The 21,796-nt window shown below is 36.8% G+C and overlaps 1 protein-coding gene and 1 long non-coding RNA gene across 2 annotated transcripts in view; one reads left to right on the top strand and one right to left on the bottom strand.

The window, feature by feature from the left end:
* LOC125257005 overlaps positions 1-8,354 on the top strand; it is a 39,620-nt gene extending 31,266 nt beyond the window's left edge. The window contains exon 8 of the long non-coding RNA XR_007182225.1: positions 8,280-8,354. This is a non-coding gene — a long non-coding RNA (uncharacterized LOC125257005). The remainder of the gene's footprint in view (positions 1-8,279) is intronic.
* Positions 1-21,796, bottom strand: part of lrrn2 (leucine rich repeat neuronal 2) — a 57,374-nt gene that overhangs the window by 25,580 nt on the left and 9,998 nt on the right. The gene's annotated exons all lie outside the window — the stretch shown is intronic.

The raw sequence follows: 21,796 nt of genomic DNA, 5'->3' as shown, positions 1-21,796 counted from the left end.
TCATTGATTAGTTTGCTCTGTTTCTGTCGGCCAGAGTCAAGTTTTTCTCTCACATAAATCTGAAATTCACTGTGAACTGAAACCAAATCTTCCTTGAGCCTTGAGAAGATCTCTTCATCAGTCCCTGTCTGTGTTTGCTTGCCGCCCTCCTGGCAGTCTCTGTTTCTATGCCTCCTCTGAGACTAAAGGTGTGTGTTATCCCATCACCTTAGATAATTGAAACAAAGCCATCTATCAGCCTACTTTGGTAATGCTTAAAGGCTCTATTCTCTCTGGGCTGCTCTAAGGGGAAGATAGACAAGATGCTGAAGACTCACATTTGAGGCATCGAGCCCTATTGTCAGTTGTCAAGCAGATGTTATATGTTCATTGGCAAAAAACAGTAGAATGTTGCTCATTCGTGTAGTTAGAGTTATCTGTCTGAGATCACAAACTATCCATCCTGCATTGTGTGCGATATTCAAATTAGTGCATCCCAAAATTCTGAATGGTAACAGTATGTCAAATGTCATTTCAGGTGGATAACTGAACTAAAATTTAAACGTAAATAAAAATGAATAAAAACGATGAATACATAAAAAAAAACAATAATTATTAAAGATGACAAAATCATAAAAAATGACTAAAACTTTAAATAGAAAAATTAAAATAGAAAAATAAAAATTAAATAAAAAAATAAAGATTAATAAAAAATAAATACAAATTAATAAAAAATATTGAAACTACTTAATGTATGTAATATGAAAACAATATTATAATAACTATATATGCTATAAATATATATGCTAACAATGTAAAAAAAAAAAAAAAAAAAAAAACTTTGATTTTGGGAAGTTGGGGATGTGCCGCCTTAGTATTCAAACTTTGATTTGGCCATGCATTGTAGCTCTCTCTCTCTCTCTCTCTCTCTCTCTCTCTCTCTCGGTATGTCGATATTTAAAGTTACTGAGGATAAGATTCAACACAGACAAAGGGAAAAAGCCTTGACATGCAAATGTTAATGCTTTTGGCTGTTGCATTTAGTGAAGATGTGCCTTTGTTAATTAGATTGGCTCTTAAAGCTCTCCAGTAAATAACCTTCGCTTAGCTCCCACTGCAGAGTGATCTGCAAATGGGTCATCGATTGAGAAGCCTGACAGATAGCAGGCCGAACCCCCTGGTGAAAGACTGAGGGGTCAGAGTGGGACCAGAAGATCTGACAACCCTTTGCCCCAGCCAAGGATGAATTAAGTTAGCTTGCTGAAGCTGCTCTTTTAATCCAGGGCTCTCCAGATTGCAGCCTGTGTGCTATAATGTTAATTAGAGTTAGCACATAAAAGCAATGTCAACCCAAGGGGGTCGATCTGTTCACAGATTGTTTGAAAAATCAATAATAATACCAGTGTGGGAGTGTGGGACTGGATTCCATTTACTTTTCTCTCAGCCCTTTAACGGCGTATTTGTGTGTAGAACGGCAACATTGCACCTCGCTCGATAGTTTGAAGTAATACAGAGTATGGCGAATTATAGTGAAAGCAGATACAAGGGAATAGGAGCTGCATTTTGTCTTTTAATGCATTCTGCTGTAGATCCTGCAGTACGCTAACAATAGCAGGCTCACGGTAACCAGAAGTGTCACTCGTGAATGTTACCGCTTAGTTTTCTTCCGCTTATATTTATTTGATTTACCCCCTTGGTTGATTTTCATTATGCATTAGACGCTGTGGTGGTGTGTGGTATTTCAAGGCGCCTGCACTAAGTAACTTCAGGGACTGGTGACAAAAGCCTATGGTATCCTTGAAGTGGCTGATGTCTATAACCGAGGGCATTAATTACGTATGTTGCTAATGAGCTTTCATCTGCTCTAGCACACTGAGGTTTATATGATAATGGCTTATAAAAGGCCTGAAACAGTATTCAGTTCTTTGGAAATGCATTTGTTCTGTTCCCTTTCATTTAAGTGTTGTTCAGTTAAGTGCATAAAAACGCAATAAATGCAACTGCATCTAAGCCTTAAAGCAACATTGTCAATTCATAATGCTTTTACTGTATTTATCAAGCCGTGATCCAAGGTCATAAATAAATTAAGTTGCTGAAAGGGAAATGGCTTTTTGAAACTGAAGTTTACCTGGACTTTTCAGTGTTATGCAGAAAGCTGTGATGTAGTACAGTATGGGAATATGCTATATTGTTATTTCAAATACACAGATACGTGTATTAAGCATCATGTAATGAGGAAGCAAATTTTCATTAATCTTTTGAGATGAGATAATTTTACTATAAAAACATAGTTACATTTTATTCTGATAGTCTACTTTAGACATTCTACCTAATTACAAGTAACTTTGCAACTACATGTCAACTTAATCTCATTATTTGCGACTACATGTCAACTATCTTTCATTAGAGTATTAGTAGACTGTTAGTAATTTGACACATATTTGCATAGTTACTTATAGTCAGTAGAATGTCTATTGGGGGACAAAATAATGTGTTAGCAGATTTTAGCAGACAGTCTACTAACTAATACTCTAATGACTGGTAGTTGTTGCAAAAGGTTAAAAACGTAAAAAAAGACTATCAAAATAAAGTGTTACCCAAACAAAATGTAAATTTCAGGACTCAAAAACAGAAGTTTATTATTAACAATAAAAGTAAAATGAGGTCAAACTACGTGCTTTGGTTGTGTGTAGCACCTGCCGCTCTGCAGATCTGAAGGGTCACGTTTTTTTTTTTCTCTCTCTCGTTTTTTTTAGCATAAACCTTGATCTTTTCTGTTTTTTCTTAACAGTTTGTGAAGCATAGTGTTCAAATCTGTCACAGTGTTTTAGGGGCTTTGCAGAGTGGCTGTTATTGAATGACAGAGCAGTTAAAAACTATATCAGTTGTTTCTTAGAGGCGCAGCCTAATTAATTCTAACAGTCAGAAAGAGTTTGGAAAATTGTCATGAAAAACTAAAACAGGCACTCTGAGGTTGAAATAGAGGTGCACTTTTCGGCTTCACATAGATTATTCCCTGCGCTTGCCTGACATGCGGTTTTCATTTTGATCATTTTTTTGTATGTCTCCAAAAATCTGCTGAAGCCAGCATAATTACAAGCTCCCTCTGACAGTTCTGTTGCATTTTTGTTGCTGCTGGCTGTTAGGTGATTCGGTAGATTTCAGGGGCAATTATGAATTCATGTTCTTCTCTTCACAGTATATTCTTTCTTGCTTGGTGCTAAAGTGATGCACAGTATCCCCTCTGAAATAGTGATGACTCGGCCTGAAGACAAACTGGCAGGTACATTGTGGGCTGAAATTGCTTTGCAATAAATCATAGTATCAATACCATTCATCTTCAGCTATGCAATAAACACTGACTCTTGAGACTTGTCATAGCCACAAGAAATCATGCATTTACTTCCATTTGGGGCTTTTAAATAGCTTTGGCAGTACTTGGTAATTGCATTTCATCAATGAAATGATTTATAGCCCCCATTAGCTGTTGAATAAACACACCCTCTTTATATGTGAAACTAAAGCGATAGAACAGTAAACTAAGCAGAACTGAGAGGAACAATTATTTCTAACATAAGAATGTGTATGTGTAGTACAAGACAGACATGAATTCTCCATCTCAGACACACACCACATATTGCTACTTAATGTATTTGTTTTTCAGATTTTCCAATTGACTCACAAGTTTTTGGTTCAATTACTGTCAACCTAGCCTAAAAAGTTGACTCAAATAAGAGTAATCCCTTGATTTGGATTGATTTTTAAAGACTTTTTATGTTCATTTTGTGGGCAATAAAAGTACAAATTTGAGTGTCAAACAGTTTTTGGAATGACATGAGGGTGTGTAAATGAAGATAGAATTTTCATTTTTGTGTAAACTATCCCTTTAAGTTACTAAGATCACTATTTAGTTACTCCCCAAAACTGCACAAATGCTTAAACATTTAGACCTGGTTTCAGAGTCAGAGCTTAGATAAAGCCAGGATTATTAGGCCGTAGTTTAATTAGGACATCCAAGTAGCTTTTATAAACATGTTTTAGAAAAGAAAAAAAAACATTACTGGTGTGCATCTTGAGACAAAACAATGTCTAGGGGTCAGATGTGTTCCAGTAATTCTCCATTCATTTATAAGCAGATTCTCAATGGCACAAGATTTTGACTGAAGCAGAGGAGATGAATTAGCAAAGGTGTCATTTCCTGTCTGTGCCACTGCCAAGGCTGCAAGATCACTCTCGCTGTTAAGAGAAGTACTGCTGGCTGTAAGTGCTGCCCCGTCGGCCTAACTGGGCCAAAATTCAATTTGCATCAACCAGAAAATCCAATGCTGGGCTTAGAGAGATTTCATCCCTCAAGGTGAAGGAGAGGTGAAGTGGGAGGGTGGGGCAAGCAGAAAGCGATGGCATGAAGCCATTGCTATCACCCACTGGGACATTCTGAGGTGTGTTTACAGCTCTGTGTAGACACAGGTCCTCGCTTTGTGAACTGCATTAAACGGTCTCCACATTCTCAGTCAGCTTTACTTTCAATACTATGACCTGATATTTATTCAGGCACCTAACATGTTCAGCTTTGATGCTGGTTGAGAAATATCTGTGGAGGTACAACTCAGGCTGTATATTCCAAGTCATACGATCATTTTGTGTGAGGAACAGACACCAAATAGTTAGCTCTACTAAAGCTTGTCCGCCTCAAGGTAAAGAATAATAAACATTATTGTAAGGTAAAGTTTAAAATATGAAAAATGTCACTGTGAAATATAAAGACACATTGTGAGTTATAAAGTTGCAATTGTGAGAAATAAAGTTGAGTTTGTGAGATATAAAGTGACAATTGGGAAATGTGAAATATAAAATCACATTGTGAGTTATAAAGTCACAACTGTGACAAATGAAGTTACGTTTTGAGATATAGCCACATCACAAGAAGTCAGATATTAAATATTAGTTCACACAAAAATGAAAAATTTGTACTCACCCTCATGTCGTTCCACACCCGTAAGACCTTCTTTCATCTTCGTAACACAAATTAAGATATTTTTGATAAAATCCGATGGCTCAGAGAGGCTTGCATTGACAGCAAGTTAATTTACACTTTCAGATGCCCAGAAAGCTACTAAAGAAATATTTATATTTATTACAGTTCATGTGACTACAGTGGTTCAACCTCAATGTTATGAAGCGACGAGAATTTGTGTGCCAAAAAAAAATAAAAAATAACGACTTTATTCAACAATATCTTGTGATGGTCCAATGGTTCAGTTTGATACACACTCCGAACCACTGATTCGAAACAAAAGATTCGTAAAGCTTCAAAGCTTCATGAAGCAGTGTTTTGAAATTGCCCATCACTAGATATTGAATAAAGTCGTTATTTTGTTTTTTTGCGCACAAAAAGTTTTCTCGTCGCTTTATAATATTAAGGTTGAACCACTGTAGTCACATGAACTGTTTTAAATATGTCTTTAGTAGCTTTCTGGGTGTTTGCAAGTTTAACTTGCTGTCAATGCAGGCCTCACTGAGCCATCGGATTTCATAAAAAATATCTTAATTTATGTTCTGAAGATGAACGAAGGTCTTACGGGTGTGGAATGACATGAGGGTGAGTAATTAATGACAGAATTTTCATTTTTGGGCGAACTAACCCTTTTAGTCACAATTACAAGAACTAAAATCATAACTGTGAGATATAAAGTTGCAATTATGAAAAAAAAAAAAAAATGCAATTGTAAGATATAAAGTCAAAATTACCTTTTTTTTTTTTTTTTTTTTTTTTACTGAAAAGGAAAAGGGTGTCGCTTTGTATCTTATTTCCAATTTTGATAACACTTTAGTTTAGGGTCCAGTTCTCACTATTATTGCTTATTAGCATGCATATTACTAGGATATTGGCTGTTTGTTAGTACGTACAAAGCACATATTAATGCATTTTTCCACACAAAGTTATCATTTGGTTTTAGAACACTTGTAATACAATGCAAAAGTCATATGGATCACTTACTTTGTTTTGTCATTTTATTCTCCTGTTTTGAGCTCAACTGCCCGGATCCCCATTTTCTTTTGGTGTGAACTATCCCTTTAAGGCCAACGTGTCACATTATACATGACTGAGTGGCACAATGTGACCCTCAGTGCAATGCATCAAGACATGCTGTTTATAAGACCCAGAAACAGACAAATGAGGAAAGGAAAAGGGATGGCCTGAAGTTGAGAAGAGATTGCGAAGATGAGAGAGAAAGGCCTATAAATCAGACCCCCCCCCCCCCCCCTCAGAAAATAAGAAAAAAACTAAGAGTGCAGCAGTAAAACCCACTGCTCAGCTGCAGTCATCTATCTACACAAGGACGAGGCTATTAGAGAGATGACAGAGCCGTGGACTTGGGTGTAACCAATCTCTCCCTCTCTCCGAGTCCCCAGAAGTCTCTTCTGCAATGTTTATTCTTACCAGTAAACACCGTATAGGACTTATACATTGATTTAGGATATCATTCAATGAGAACAGATGGCGACCACAGAAAGCCAGCAAGCCTATTCATTACTGCATTCCCATCAAAACGCATCTGCTTCATCAGAAACAAGATGTCTTTGCTTATCATGTAACATCCATTAATCAGAGCTGAAACGGCAAATGAGATGACTTGCACTCCCTATTGTAAGTATGACCTCGGCACGCACGACCACAAGACCGTGGCGCATCGTCATTTGGATCTCCTCTGACAAGCGTGCAATAATCTGACACGCAGGCCAGCTATGACCACGCGGGCCAATTAAGATTTGAGTCGGGAGAAAATTAACAGAGCACGAGGACCCTCTGGCCTTGCCCCCAAAATAGTGACTGTAATTTTACAGAATATCGCAGAAGTCAGAGCTGACATGCATATATTACTCATGTAAAGGCCAGCTGTGATTCAGGCACTTGTGCATTTCTGTAGAACGCATCGAATATATAAACCGGCATGCGTCGTAATTGCATTTAATGAGGACTAAATTGGTCTGTGACATCTTCGAATGAGATGATCCTATTAGCGACCAACAGCTTTTTAGAAGATGGAATTGGATTTTCTTGCGCAAAAAACAGCAAACCTTCGGAGAGTTCTCATTTCTTGGAGCTTGTAATATTGATAAGTCTCAGAGGAACGTTGGATAAGAAGCCTACAGCCAACAATTTATTAAACATATTTGAATTAATGACGATGATTGAATTAATCTTTGAGTAAAGTGCAGTAATTCACTTTCATGCGATGTGGTGAGGTTTGAGGGTTAGACTGCATGTTGATTGGTTCTGGGAAGAGGAGCAGATGTACAGCACTGCATCGGCGCTTGATTGTATGCTGTTGTCAGCTATGCTGTTGGCTAACCGTGGAGATAAAAGAGCGTAAGTGGTGATTAAAAGCCTTAATCCAGACTCAGCAGGCCTGGGCATGAATATGAAAGGCCAATGCTGACGTACGTTTTGTAATGCAGAACAAAAATATGTCCAATTGACTATAAAGATCGACCTAGTTAAACTGTAAAATGACTGTGGTAGGCCTACTGTATGTAATTTAAGGTTGCATTATAGTGGGTAATTGGCTGAAAGATGCATGAGAGGTAGTTGGAGGTTTCTAAAATATTACATTTTTCATTTGTAATGTAGTCTTTGCTCAAATATTGCAATTGCTCTAAGCACTTTTTACAACAAGACACATAAAATGCTCCTGCTACCTAAAAGACATTACTGAAATAGGTGGTTAAACAGAATAATGTTTTGTTAAACTTTTGTCATGAACAATTTAGTCTGTGCCTTGAGTTCAGTCTGCCTAGGATCCCAGGAGGTTGCCGTTTGCTATGCCTGCTTCAACAAAAGTGCATTTAATATGCATTTAAAAACATAAAACTGAACATTTTCACAAAAAAACAGTTCAGAGAACAAATATCATAACGCAGTTTTGCAGGGTTTCTAAGAAAGCATTAAATAGAGTGCAACAGTCCCCAACCACTTTTTTAGTGACCTTGGTCAGAAGTATTTTCAATTTGTTTTTCTGTGAGGTAGTCTGAGCAACAATCACAACCAACCAGATTGGTCACAACTGTTGAGCAAAACAGTAGTCAAAAAGATGCCACTGAGGGAAAAAATCAGAAGTATTGTAAGTGGCAATCATTTATATTAAATTATATACAGTCACATACACACATTTCCTGCATTTTGCAGACTCACCAGCCCGTCACCTGGCTCACACATGCTTTATGGAAGATTAATGAAGAAATATGTCTGGGCTATCTTCATTTTCTACCATTTTTCATTTCGATTATTTCTGTTTCAGGTGTTTGGAACCAGCAAATGGAAGCACAGAGGCCTTCTGGCATGGTTGGAGGCCAAATAGGATGTCACAATCACTGTGATTTTCAAAATGATCCTTGTGATGTGGTTCATTTCAGGGCTAGGTGAGAGAGGCAGGTCTGCAGGAGCTTTTGGCTGCTTTGTTGTAAAGATCAAACAGCCAAGGAACAGCCCTAATAGAAAAGTGCTTCACCTCGCTGTGACACTGTTGAGGTAGTCTGCCACTGCAGCATGTCACATACACACATTTCCTGCATTTTGCAGACTCACCAGCCGTAGTCACACATGCTTTATGGAAGATTAATGAAGAAATCTGTCTGGGCTAGAGCAAATTTATCAACTCACCATTTGAGGGCTAACCGTCGAAGGCTAATTAAACATAATTATTAATCATTAGTGCGCGCATTTTTTTTTTGCGGCAGGAATTTTCAACCGAGGCTGCTCTTAACAGGATGAATCAAATCCTTCGCACATCGTGCCAGAATTATACAGAAGGCTGTTGGATTGCTGCACACGGCCGCTGTCTGCAGCCTCCAACATTTGACAGCACTACATTTTACCATGACTGCCCAGTAATGAGCTGACATTCTCTGGAAGAAAAGAGATTAGTCTTAACTGCCACCACACACAATGGTTTAAAGATAAAACTCTTTAAGCCTAATATAACTTTTTGCATTTAAGTGGCAACCCATTTTAAAATGTGAAATGCGAAATGTACCCTGCATTTATTTGTTTAAAAATACAGTAAAATACATTATTACAATTTAAAATAACTGTTTTCTATTTTAATATATCTTAAAATGTAAAAATATATTTTAAAACTATAAATGTAATTTATTCATATGATGACAAAGCTGAATTTTCAGCATCATTACTCCAGTCTTCAGTGTCACATGATCCTTCAGAAATCATTCTAATATGCTGATTTGCTGCTCAAGAAACATTTCTGATTATTATCAATGTTGAAAACAGTTGTGCTGCTTAATATTTTTGTGGAAACCATGCTAAATATTTTTTTAGGATTCTTTGATGAATAGAAAGTTACAAAGAACAGCATTTATTTGAAATATAAATCTTTTGTAAGATAAATGGCATCACTGTCTCTTTTAATCAATGTAATGTCTCCTTGCTGAAAAAAATATTAATTTCTTTCAAAACATTGTAAATGTCTTTACTGTAACTTTTGATCGATTGAATGTGTACTTTGCAAAAAAAGAACAGTAGTGTATTTTTGATTTAAAAAAGCCACATCTTGCAGAATAAATGTCATTTTCAAGCATATTTAATGTTGTGTGATACATCGCAGCATATGTACACACATATATACATATATATAAATGAGAAATATATATATATATATGAAAAATGTGAACACGTCACTAAAATTGTATTATAATGTTAAATCTGTGCACTATATTTTAAATTAATTATATTTTTTTCTTAACCTGCTGCTTTTTGTGTTCTTTATTTGATGCATGTTTAAATTTCTCTAATTCTCTTTCAAAAAAAAAAAGTATTGCCATTTTCTCAAAGTCAAACACAATTTTTTATGACATCCACCATTTAAATAATTATATTTGTAAAAATAATTTTATATTTAGAAAACAGCCTTTTTCTTTCTATGCATAAAACATAACTCAAAATAATGACATCTATCTGAACTACTGGCCTCCCCATTCTCCTTTGTAAAGGTGTAAATTTGTAGATCTGGTGTGTATGTGGTCTTAATGATTCATAATGAAGATTTCTGAGTGAATATTGACTCAAGACATTGATATGCTGCTGATCTTTCTTTAAAGGGTTCTCCCAAGGGTTATATTAGCCTGGAATGATCCGGAACAGCATTCACCTCTGACATGCTCTAGTAGTACATAAAGAAAGAAAATATACTCTTTATTTAGCGAGTGCATTTGCTTTAAAACATACATCGATTACATTAAACATTATGCTTGCCTTTATTCAATGGAAGACATGACGTACTCGCCTATAGCAGCACAAGGCACAGCATATCCTTAACCCTGATGTATACGGATATAATTTCTCTTGTTTTTCTTGGAACAGAATTCCATATTCAGAGGGGAAGCTGGACTCAGATCATGCTATGCACAGTTGAGTGGTGCTGCAGATAATGATAACGAGGGCAGATCTAATTGCAGTGAGGCTGGTACACCACCCGCAGATGTCTCACCTACGACTGACCTGCTGTCCACAGTCATGCTGGGATAGCTAGCTCATTTTTTTATGGCATAAAAGCTGTAGGAATATGGGTGTCTGTTTCCACACTTTTAGTTCTGCAGTAGGCCTTAGCTGACAGTGTGTAATGGCAGAGTTGATCAGACCTTGTAACAAGCCGGCCTCCAGTGAGTCAGCTTGCCTGTCCTCTCTCATCACCTTTAATCCTGTCTTTTGGAGGAAAGAAGGAAAACCCAGTGGAGAAAAATCCATACCCATCCAGAAGGTCCATCCTTATGGCTTATGCCTCAAAAGAGCCTCAGGGATCGATGGCATTTGTGTAATTGGCTGGCCAAGGGTCTGTGGGACTCCTCACAATGTAATTTCTGCTCTCTCTCTCTCTCTCTCTCTCTCTCTCTCTCTCTCTCTCTCTCTCCCTCTCTCGCTTTTTTTATTAATCTTTGGCAAATTGATCACAATGTCAGAAGATTCACCAAACAGAGTGCAAGAGGTGACATTCTACAGAGAGGGTGATTTTTGGAGGGTAGTGCTTTCAGAGAATGTGACTCAAAAACACTATAATTTTAACCAGGCTCTACCCTCTGCAAATTCTCATCGATTAGAACAAGATTTCAGGCTCTTAGTAAAAATAACATGTTTAACAGCAGCATCAAAATGGTTGGAATGGCAAAAGTTTGTAGATTGTAGTTTACCAACTACTGGTTGTTCAAGTAGTTTGTTTTACTGGTGTTCATGGCTGGACCTTTTTATATATATTTATATACACTAGTTCTACACTAGTTCAAAAGTTTGGGGTCATTAACACTGCGTCTAGACCAGATGTAAGACCCGCAACATGACAAAAGCAGATAGAACCCATTATAATCAGTGATGCTGTCTACACTGGATGCGGCTTGAAGCGACACAAAAAAACTCCTGACAGTAAACTGATCCCCTGTTCTATTTCTGACATACTTCAAACGCTTGCGAAAATTCTGACATGAAGAATGGATTTGCAACAGTTGTTTTTTTGCGTCTAGTGTAGACAGCCTCAAGCTATTGCGATGCAGTGCGACAACTGATGTTTTCTGGTGTAGATTTTTTTTTTTTTTTTTTTTGAAAGAAATTAATAGTTTTCAACATTGACAATAATAAGAAATGTTTCTTGATCACCAAATCAGCATATTAGAATGATTCCTGAAGTGACACTGAAGTCTGGAGTATTGGTTGCTGAAAATTCAGCTTTACCATTAAATAAATAAATAAATAACATTTTATAGTATAGTAAAATAAAAAACAGTTATTTTAAATTGTATTAATAATTCAAATTATTACTGTTTTTACTGTATATTTAATCAAATAAATGTAGCTTTGGAGAGCCTAAGAGACTTCTTTCAAAAACATTATATACAGTATAATATATATATATATATATATATATATATATATATATATATATATATATTCCCTATTTTACATTTACTCATTTTACTTGTCCACTATACTGTAAACTAAATATAAATTAATTACTTAATTAATAACAATAAATACATTTTAATTCTGAGTTGAGGTTTTATGTATTTATGTTTGTTTCTTAGTGAAAATTAACCAGTGAAATCAGATTTGTTATTTTATATATATATATAATATATAATATATATCTCAAACAAAATCAGCTTCTGAAGCCTTCTTTTCCCTTAGTCACACTTTGGATTCCTGTCATTTGGCAATGAGATCCAAACCCTAGACAGTGTTCATCTGTTATGCTAAGCAGCATAAGGAGAAAAGCCAAGCTACAGTTCTACCTGACTCCAGTGCTTATAGCTCTCTATGCCACCTGCTAACGTTAACCAATGGAGATTTATGCAGTGCGATTTGAGTGGGACTCCACATGGAAATGGAGATGGCAAAGAAAAAAGGGGAGGTGAATGTGGGTGAGGCCGCTGAATGTCCATAGCATTCAATTAAATGCAAATGGTCCTCTCTAGTGTTTGGGGAGAGGAGGCACCTGAGGGCTCTCTCACTCACTCTATCTGCATCTCTCTCTCTTTCTCTCGCAGCGCTCTCTAGAAATGTCAAAGCTGTCACTCAGATGCTTCTCCATCCTCTGATCAGCTATTATGTGAAGGGACACTTGACTACTTTCAATTGGCCGTAGTACAAAACATGCCAAAGGGAAGGTTTATAGAAATGTTAGCTCACAGAGGGGCTTGATGCATGATGGGAGGAGGCTGAGCATTTAGAAGATCACTGACATAATAATGTTGCAAAGTAGAGTAATCTAATGGTAAGATTTCCTATCTGAGCATCTCACAGCATCTGCCCTTTTTTTCCGTTATGCATATTTTAATATGCACGGCACTGTAATATATGTGATTTTTCTAATCTGTTTTCCCATTCGATTACCCTGCTGAATAACTGCTTGGCAGAAATGACAGTCGAACAATCTGCTGACCTATTTCTCTCTATATCTGAACCAATTCCATCAGCTCCTAGAAAACTTAAACTTTAAAAAATAGTTAAAACTTTCACGTAAAAGCCCATAGCTCATTTTCCGTGCCTACTGCTTCCTCATATATTATGGATGCAGTTCCTGCATTTAAAGAGGACACCAGCTTTAGTTCACCCTCCGTATGTGTGTGTTACAGGCAAGGAAAAGCTCAGACACTGACCTAGAGCAAACTCTCACTGACCCTAGAGAACTGTTAATAATACTTATAACAGAATACTTATGGGAATTTTCCATTACATCAGCTTTTAACTATGGCCTAGAATTTTTGATGAGGTCTTAAGACAGAGATGCAAATGAGAAGCTCAGATTTATACATGTGACCTGAAAAAATCCCAAAGAATGTATGTTCCTTGCATTTTACATGGGTAGGTTTTTTTTTATTTTATTTTTTTTATATATATATAAATAGCGAAATTGGTTGCTTAGACGTAAGGTTTTTCAAAAACACTGTTTTTTTTGGTCTCTTCACATCCTGGTAGCAATCAATAATAGAAGTTGTCTGAATATTAAAAAATGTACATATATTTTCTTTGGAATTCTCAGGACCACAAATGTTCAGAATGCAATGATTGGATGTCTGACCCGCCTGTCAACATATGTATTTACTCAGCGGACCCTGCTCACGTAGACATCACACGTGATCATTGCGTTCTGTAAGGTTGTAATGTACAATTGTAGACAGACAGTCGCAGAGCACCACAAACAAATAGCAGCCGCCTTTTACAGTTCCTACACGGAATTGTTCACGTTCTCAGACTTGGAATTTTGCGGCAACACTATCAACACTGAAATTAATCTGCAGCAGTCAGGTGGTACAAATCAGAGCTCTAAGTTGTTTACGTTCATTATTATTGTAAAGTTCTGTACTTAGAGACATGAGGTAATTTAACGGTGTCTATTATAATGCTTTGCAGACTCCGCTTGGAGGTGTGGCTTTCTTATGCTTTTAAAGCTAGCTTGCTATTGCTTGCCTCTCAGAAATTGCCTACCCTACCTTTAAAGGGTTAGTTCACCCAAAAATGAAAATAATGTCATTTATTACTCACCCTCATGCCGTTCCACACTTGTAAGTCCTTCGTTAATCTTTGGAACACAAATTAAGATATTTTAGTTGAAATCCGATGGCTCAGTGAGGCCTCCATAGCCAGCAATGACATTTCCTCTTTCAAGATCCATAAAGGTACTAAAAACATATTTAAATTAGTTCATATGAGTACAGTGGTTCAATATTAATATTATAAAGTGACGAGAATATTTTTGGTGCGGCAAAAAAACAAAATAATGACTTATTTAGTGATGGCCATTTTCAAAACACTGCTTCAGGAAGCTTCGGAGTGTTATGAATCTTTTGTGTTGAATCATGATTCGGATCGTGTGTCAATCCGCCAAACTGCTGAAATCACGTGACTTTGGCGCTCTGAACTGCTGATTCGACACAAAAGGTTCATAACGCTCCGAAGCTTCCTGAAGCAGTGTTTTGAAATCGTCCATCTCTATATAAGTCGTTATTTTGTTTTTTTTGGCACACCAAAAATATTCTCGTCGCTTTATAATATTAATATTGAACCACTGTACTCACATGAACTGATTAAAATATGTTTTTAGTACATTTATGGATCTTGAGAGAGGAAATGTCATTGCTCCCTATGCAGGCCTCACTGAGCCATCGGATTTCAACAAAAATATCTTAATTTGTGTTCCGAAGATGAACAAAGGACTTACGGGGACTTACGGTGTAACGGCACGAGGGTGAGTAATTAATGACATTATTTTCATTTTTGGGTGAACTAACCCTTTAATCTTCTGAAAATGTTTATTATTTGTGTAAAAATTGAGAAAATATTAAGAAAAAGTTTTAAGATTATTTGTCCGAGACAGTTAAGTGTAATGCTTTGATTATTAAAAATATTTTTTACAATAGTAATTGTGAAGTATAATGTCAATTTAACAAATTATGACAAAAAAAGTTACATTTTAATTGCTGGATACAGTCAAAAGGGTCAAAGACCTCCTAGATGAGACGGGCCAGAATTGTGTGTATCAGTGTTGTTATTGTTAACTAAAACTACTAAAAATAGTTTTCATTAATTGGAATTAATATTAGATGGAAAAAGCTTTTTTTTTTTTTTTTTTTTTAAAAAGAAAAAAAAAAGAGAAATGTTGCATTGGCAACTAACTGAATTAAATGTTTTAAATAAAAAAATGCAAAATGCAAAATATGATGGACAATACCATTGCATATGGATTTGCTGTCAGTTGATTTTACAGAGCCCCTGTGCCTCTTTCTAACAGGACTGGGGTGTTATAAATATGAATAGGAGAAGGAGTGTGTTTATTCTTTAAACCACTTCTGTAAATAAGAGCCTGACTACAGCAAGGATCACAGGAAGATGCTGGATTAGCACATGATAAAGAGGGAGAATGAAACGCATGTGATTGGAGACAAGAGTCGCTTTCTTGTCGTGGTGGCTTACAGAGCTGTGTACGTGTCAGTGTGTGTGTCCTCCTCCCAGACTGCTGGTAAAGAAAGCAATAGCAGGCCTAAATAGCCATTAGTGTGCTAAGCTTGAAGGAGCTGCTTTAAATATGCAGCGAGGAAAGCCTCACACAGTGCTAAAACATGAAGGAGGGAGACTGACACCATCAGCCTGATTTTGAGACCAAATCTTTCCCGGCATATGGTCCTACATGAATGACAGGAGTGCACATTTTGTCAGTACTCCTAAAAGCTTTATTTTAAACAGACAAATTGGGATGCATTATGCCTTTTTGTCATTTTAATGGATTTCAGTGTTGCCACATCCTCTTTTGTACTCGATTTTGGGCTTGTTTTTCATAGATGCTAATAAATATGGGCACCCAGGGAAGAGGGAACATTGTCAGAATTCTGAAAACTTCCCTTACGTTCTGGCAAGATTCTCTCAAAGATATAAACAAGCATTTCTCCAGTAACATTAATAGAACTTTTGTTCAAGGTTATATGGTCTCAAAATGTTCTCAAAATGTTAGCATGAAAACGTTAGTTACGTTTTGAATGTAAAAATAATGTTTTCATAGCGTTAGCTATCTTTGTTAGCTGGGCAGTTGCAGACATTGTTTTTGAGGGTTTTATCTAGAATAATCACATACAGTTCTTTTTTTACTTCATGGGCTGTATGTGCTAGTCTAGCATGAATGGAAATGCTAATGCTAACTGTCTAGAAGTCTTTGATTGATATATGATTTTTGTTTTCTTCTTTTTCCATTTGTCCATCATATTTCAACTGAGAAACCTGTGAGTTACTTTTACTCAACGCTTGCCTTTTACACGATAGGCCGTTAAAGTGTCTGGCCTTTCAATCCTTTTACATGTCCAAACATAAAGAGGGCAGTAAAATGCTCCAGCCTTGACCCTGCTTGTCTTTGTCTATACATCAATAAAAGCTGGTTAGATCTTTGCCGACAGCCACACGGTACGAGCGTTCAGTGAGATTTGTGGGTCTTGCCCCCTGCAAAAAATACGTTAACTTGCACAGCATCAGCTTCTGTGTAGAGTCTTCTTTCTTTCTTCCTTCAGTCTGACAGTTTTGCGTCTTCACTCTAATTGCAGAAAGGTGTTTGGGAAATTATCTTGGCACAATCCCCAAATGACAAATTAGTTTGCATTAGTGTGTGGATCCATCCAGATCCTTCCAATTACTTCCTGTATGTAATCAGACTTATTACAGCACCCTGCTGTGTTTGAGGGGTTTTTCTATCATCGCAACTTTCAAAGAAAAAATAAGTTTTGCGAACTGTGGGAATATGCTGATCCAATTTTGGGCTTTTTATCGGCAATGAGTCTTCGTAAATCAGAGCAGGTTTAAGAAAGGGAACTGTCTGCTTTTAATAAATGGCCTGGCCATAACTTTTCTTTGGGAAACAAGCGTATTGAAGAATATAATTTAATTTCTCGTTTAAATGGTTCAATGAATCAGATAAGAGTAGCACGCTCAGGAGGCAAAGGATGGCACATGAAATTAAATGGAAGCGGAGGAAGGTAGGAGTGTTAAATGTGGGACGTCAACATCAGGCATGTCATTTAAATCAATGTGCTACCTATCAACACCAGCATGCCTTGCAACCGCAGATGTGTGACAGTATCTCTCTTTATAGGTCTGCTTCGCTTTTCATCTGTGGAGAACTGTAAAATCAGCACACACTTTCTGATTAAACTTTAGCTCCACAGAATTGGAAAAGTAACCATAAAATTCTAAAAGTCCCTTGGGACATTAATTTATTATTTGATTTGTTAATTCTTTCAGCTACCAACAGGGTTCCATCCATCCATCCATCCATCCATCCATCCATCCATCCAGTTTCAGAGTTCCAAACAAGCCTTGACTCTTAAAGTGAGTGAATAAGTTCACTTACACTGCCGTCCACAAATTTGAGGTTGGTATTTTTTTTATTTTTTTTTTTAAATGTTTTTGAAGTTTCTCACCAAGGCTCCATTTATTTAATCAAAACTATATACAGTAAAATAATACTGTAAACTATTATTACAATTTAAAAGAATTGTTTTCTGTTTTACGCCAGTTTTTAGTGTCACATGATCTTTCAGAAATCATTTTAAAGGGATAGTTCACCAAAAAATGAAGATTCTGTCATCATTTACTCAAGTTGTACCAAACCTGTATAAATTTCTTTGTTCTGCTGAACACAAAGGAAGATATTTGGAAGAATGTTTGTAATGTTGTAATGTTTTTTTCCTTCTATGGTAGTCAATGGGGGGGCGAGATCTGCTTGGTTACAAACATTCTTCCAAATATCTTCCTTTGTGTTCAGCACTTGAGTAAATGATGGCAAAAAAAAATTTTTTGGGTGAGCTATCCCTTTAATATGCTGATTTGGTGCTCAAGAAATTATTATTTATTATTATCACTGTTGAAAACTTGATATTTTTTGTATACCATGATACATTTTTTCAGCATTTATTTGAAATTAAATTTAATGTATTGTAAAATACTGTCACTTTTGATCAATTCAGTGCATCTTTGCAACAACTAACGAACTTGAATATTGCAATATTACCTATTTAATATATAGTTCTTTTCATATGTACAATTAATTGACTTTACCTTCTGCTGCTGATCAGGTAACAGTTGTAGATAAAGGAAAGATGGCCTTAGATCAGTGGCCACTGTGTCGTCTTATATGGCATATGAGGATATTAAAGCTGGTCCATTCACCTAAATATTTGATGAAAAATGATTTACAGATGTTTGCTTCTATGTCCCCCTGTGAAGTATATCTGCGTTTGTTCAATCATGCACAAACAGAGTTACATAAGTTTGTTTACACTTTGGCCCAGAAGCTTAATGGACATGCATTTGATGGTCTGCGGGGACGTAAACACGCATTCGGATAACAAACAAGTGCTACTGCTCTCGCACGCAGAAGTCTCACTGAATGCGCAGCGACCCATCTTTTCCATTTTATCCATGCTCTTTGGCCACAAGAGGCCGAGGGGTTGTGCGAGTGCAGAAGCACGAGCGTGCGACGACGCTGATGGTGGTGATTAAAGGCTTCCATTCCTTTGGGAGATGCAGGGAGGAGTGCCACTTAGTCTCTCACTGGGCGCAGATGGCCCGTGGCAGGCTGGATCATGTCACATGGCGCCAGGCGAAACGGGGGCAAGGTGTCCCCTCCCTGCTCTTCTCTGCTCGCCGTGCGACCTGTCACCAGCCATCGATGTCAGGTGTCGCTGCAGGGAACGGACTGCTCATTAGGTTTGCCTCAATTTCCTCCACCTTCCTGAACCGAGAGGAACAACATTCAATTTGTGTCACTCATTAAGCGCTTTATTCCCACTGACACTCTGCAGAGGGTCACACTGCGCTCCTGCTCGCAATAATGGGAATTAGTCATCTTTATAAGAAAGATTTGTATCGTTCCCAGAAATATATGCCACCCTCAAAGTGAGAGGACAGCATGTGCATGAAGGTGAGAGCGTGTGGCCCCAAGATGTTAACATTTATTCATTCCGAGAGACCCAAGTATAACTGTCTACTGTCTAGGGAGGCGTTTAGCACTGTCCACTTGGTTTTTATACTAGTGTGAACATTTTTACAGCAGATAAATTTAGCTGACTGGCTACCTTGGGGCCGTCGATGCAGTTAAAATCCTGTCTCATGCTGTATTCGCATGTCTTAAGCATGTCTTCTGGCAAAACCTGTTTTATAATTACTATGCGGTTATGGTCTGATTGGTTACAGATGGTTATCGTTTCATTTAATAACATCTATGGCATGAGAGGCTGTGGTGGGATTTTTGGTGGGAATTTACATACACTTTAAGATCGGCTGGTGTACTTTACATACAGTCAAACCAAAAATTATTCCGAATATTTTTGATAGATTTTTACTAGTGAGTGCAGGACGCTTTCATTTATGTAAGTGAGGATAGCAAAACGTTTTGCTTAAGTGTTATCTGACATAATTAAGATTATTTTTTTCTGACACAGTTTAACTCGGAGATCTTGTCATATTTTATTACTATTTTTTAAACTATAGTGAAATGTTCAAGGTGTCTGAATGAATTTTGGTTTGACTTAGTAAATGTCACATTCCATTTAAACATTTTATGAAAAATTAGTATTTTGCAATAATCATTTTCCCGCTAAATGTTGCCCACTAAAGCTCTTATTATGGAGGAATTCATAGTAAATGTGACAATTATGATTCTTATCAGGAAATTAAGAGACGCAATGGTTCACGAGGGGGGAAAACAGTCGAGTTCTGATATCATAATGCACATGCCAACCTTGAAACGTGACTAACGCAGTAATGGAAAACTCAGCCTGCAGACGTGAGACTGGCCATCCAATTTATGGATATCAGTGTGACCATTATGACTTAAATGGCCTTGGCTTGTGGGAATAATTGCATTTCTATGGTTGGGCAGGGGCACGTCTGAATGTGGTTATAAACATGCATGTTTTCCACTTTCTCTCTAAAATAGGAGGAGATGTGAACGTTACGCTTGAGTAAGACATGGACTAAAATAGCAGCTCAGGAAATTCATGCACGTGGCAGGATGCCATGTAAAGAATACGGTCAACATTATGCACCCTACATATATAGGCAGATGTTTCCTTTAGAAAATGTCTGTACTGGTAAATTGTGTTTTATGCTTTTATTGCTGGATTTTGGAGTAGAATTATTTGCCATGAAGGGATGCAAATATATGCATGTCTGGTTTCCTGCGGATGTTAAGAAATATGCTCTTCATGGAGGCCGTCACTGCGTTTTGCTCAACAATAAGGATGGCCTGATGGTGTTTGATGGTTTCAGGCCAGTTACATGAGGTGTTGCTTGCTGGGTTGACGCTTTGTATTACTTTTGTTGCTTGTGTGTGTGCATGTTTTAATGTTGTGCAAACTTAAATATTTGCTTCTCTTTGATATATTGAATACTTTTTTTGTGAATTCTGATGATATTGAATGAAAAAATCTATACTTTTATCTACAAATATTCACTTTGGTCCAGCTGTGCTATGCATATCCATGAGATGGTTTAGTCTTTGGTTTAGTTCATGACCTCTCAGGTGATTTATGGTTTAGGTTACATTTGACGTAGATGGCAAGAACTTTGCTTACATTGTTTAGTGTGGAGTTACAACTCTGTCCAAACGTTGAATGGTCATTTCTGTATATTAGTATTTGTGTCAGTTTCTTATTTAAAATGGTCTGTTTGTGTGTTTATCCTGGATGCCTTACATTGGAGCGGTTCTTGCAGCGGTTCTTAAAGCATGACTTTCTCAATGTGTGTCATATGAGAGGTCGTGAACTAAGCCATCTCGTGGACACGCATCACAGAGCAGGACAGAGGTGAACATTTGTCGTTAACAATAAGTATACAAATAAGTATATACATTTTTTTTTAGCGTTTTGCTAGAGAAGACACTTAGGGGTCGGCTGCGGTCATGTGGATTACTTTGAAGCTGCCTAAATATGGATTTTGCACCATCAAAAATGAACTAAGGTTCATTTGCTTTAGATGGAGAAAAATCCTGGAATGCTTTCTGTCTTTGTCTGAAGAAATAAAGTCATAGCCTACATCATGGAGGGCCTGGGGGCTCCAAAATCAGTTTTCGGGTGAACTATTTCTTTTCTATTCATTTTAAGTACATTTTAATTGTTTGGCCAATAAAAATGCCATTCCTAGGCCCATTTTAGGAGGGCTTTAGTGAGACTGATAGATTGTTATGATAACTGCATCTGTGTAGTTCTTTGTCATAAATGCAGTTTACATAATATGATGCAGGAGCAATTCAAGACGGTTTCCCATCCACTGTAAAATCTGTGATTATTTTTTTATTTTTGAAATTCCTTTCATCTAAACGGCATGACACTTTGTGACTTTTTCTACTCTTGCTATACTTTATACTTCAGTGCAATACAATTGCTAAAATGTATTATAAAATTAATTTTATAATAAATCCAAAAGTAAAACGGGAAAAGAACTAAGGGAGTGGAAATGGCAAATGAGCTAAATGGCCCTCTGGCAAATGGTCCTCTGCAGCCATCTACAGGCTATAGTGGTAATTTCATGTCATTTTCTTGTTAAAAAAGTGTTTGTTTTCCACCACGTGACAGAAATCCTCCACTAAAGCATATGGCACATTTTCCATGTTATCTCCATGAATGAAAATGAAAAAATGTGGATTTTTTTTAAAGTTAATTTTACTGTAATTTAATTTGTCTATATTCTTAAGAAATTCTTAATATTAATGATTTTTTTTCTTAATACACAAATAGATGGAGAAAGAGAATAGAAATCGAAAAAAGAAAAGAA

This window comes from Megalobrama amblycephala, linkage group LG21 (genome assembly GCF_018812025.1).
Source record: "Megalobrama amblycephala isolate DHTTF-2021 linkage group LG21, ASM1881202v1, whole genome shotgun sequence".
Taxonomy (NCBI): domain Eukaryota; kingdom Metazoa; phylum Chordata; class Actinopteri; order Cypriniformes; family Xenocyprididae; genus Megalobrama; species Megalobrama amblycephala.
Note: the sequence above shows the minus strand (reverse complement) of the source record. Positions and strands in the feature narration are given on the sequence as shown.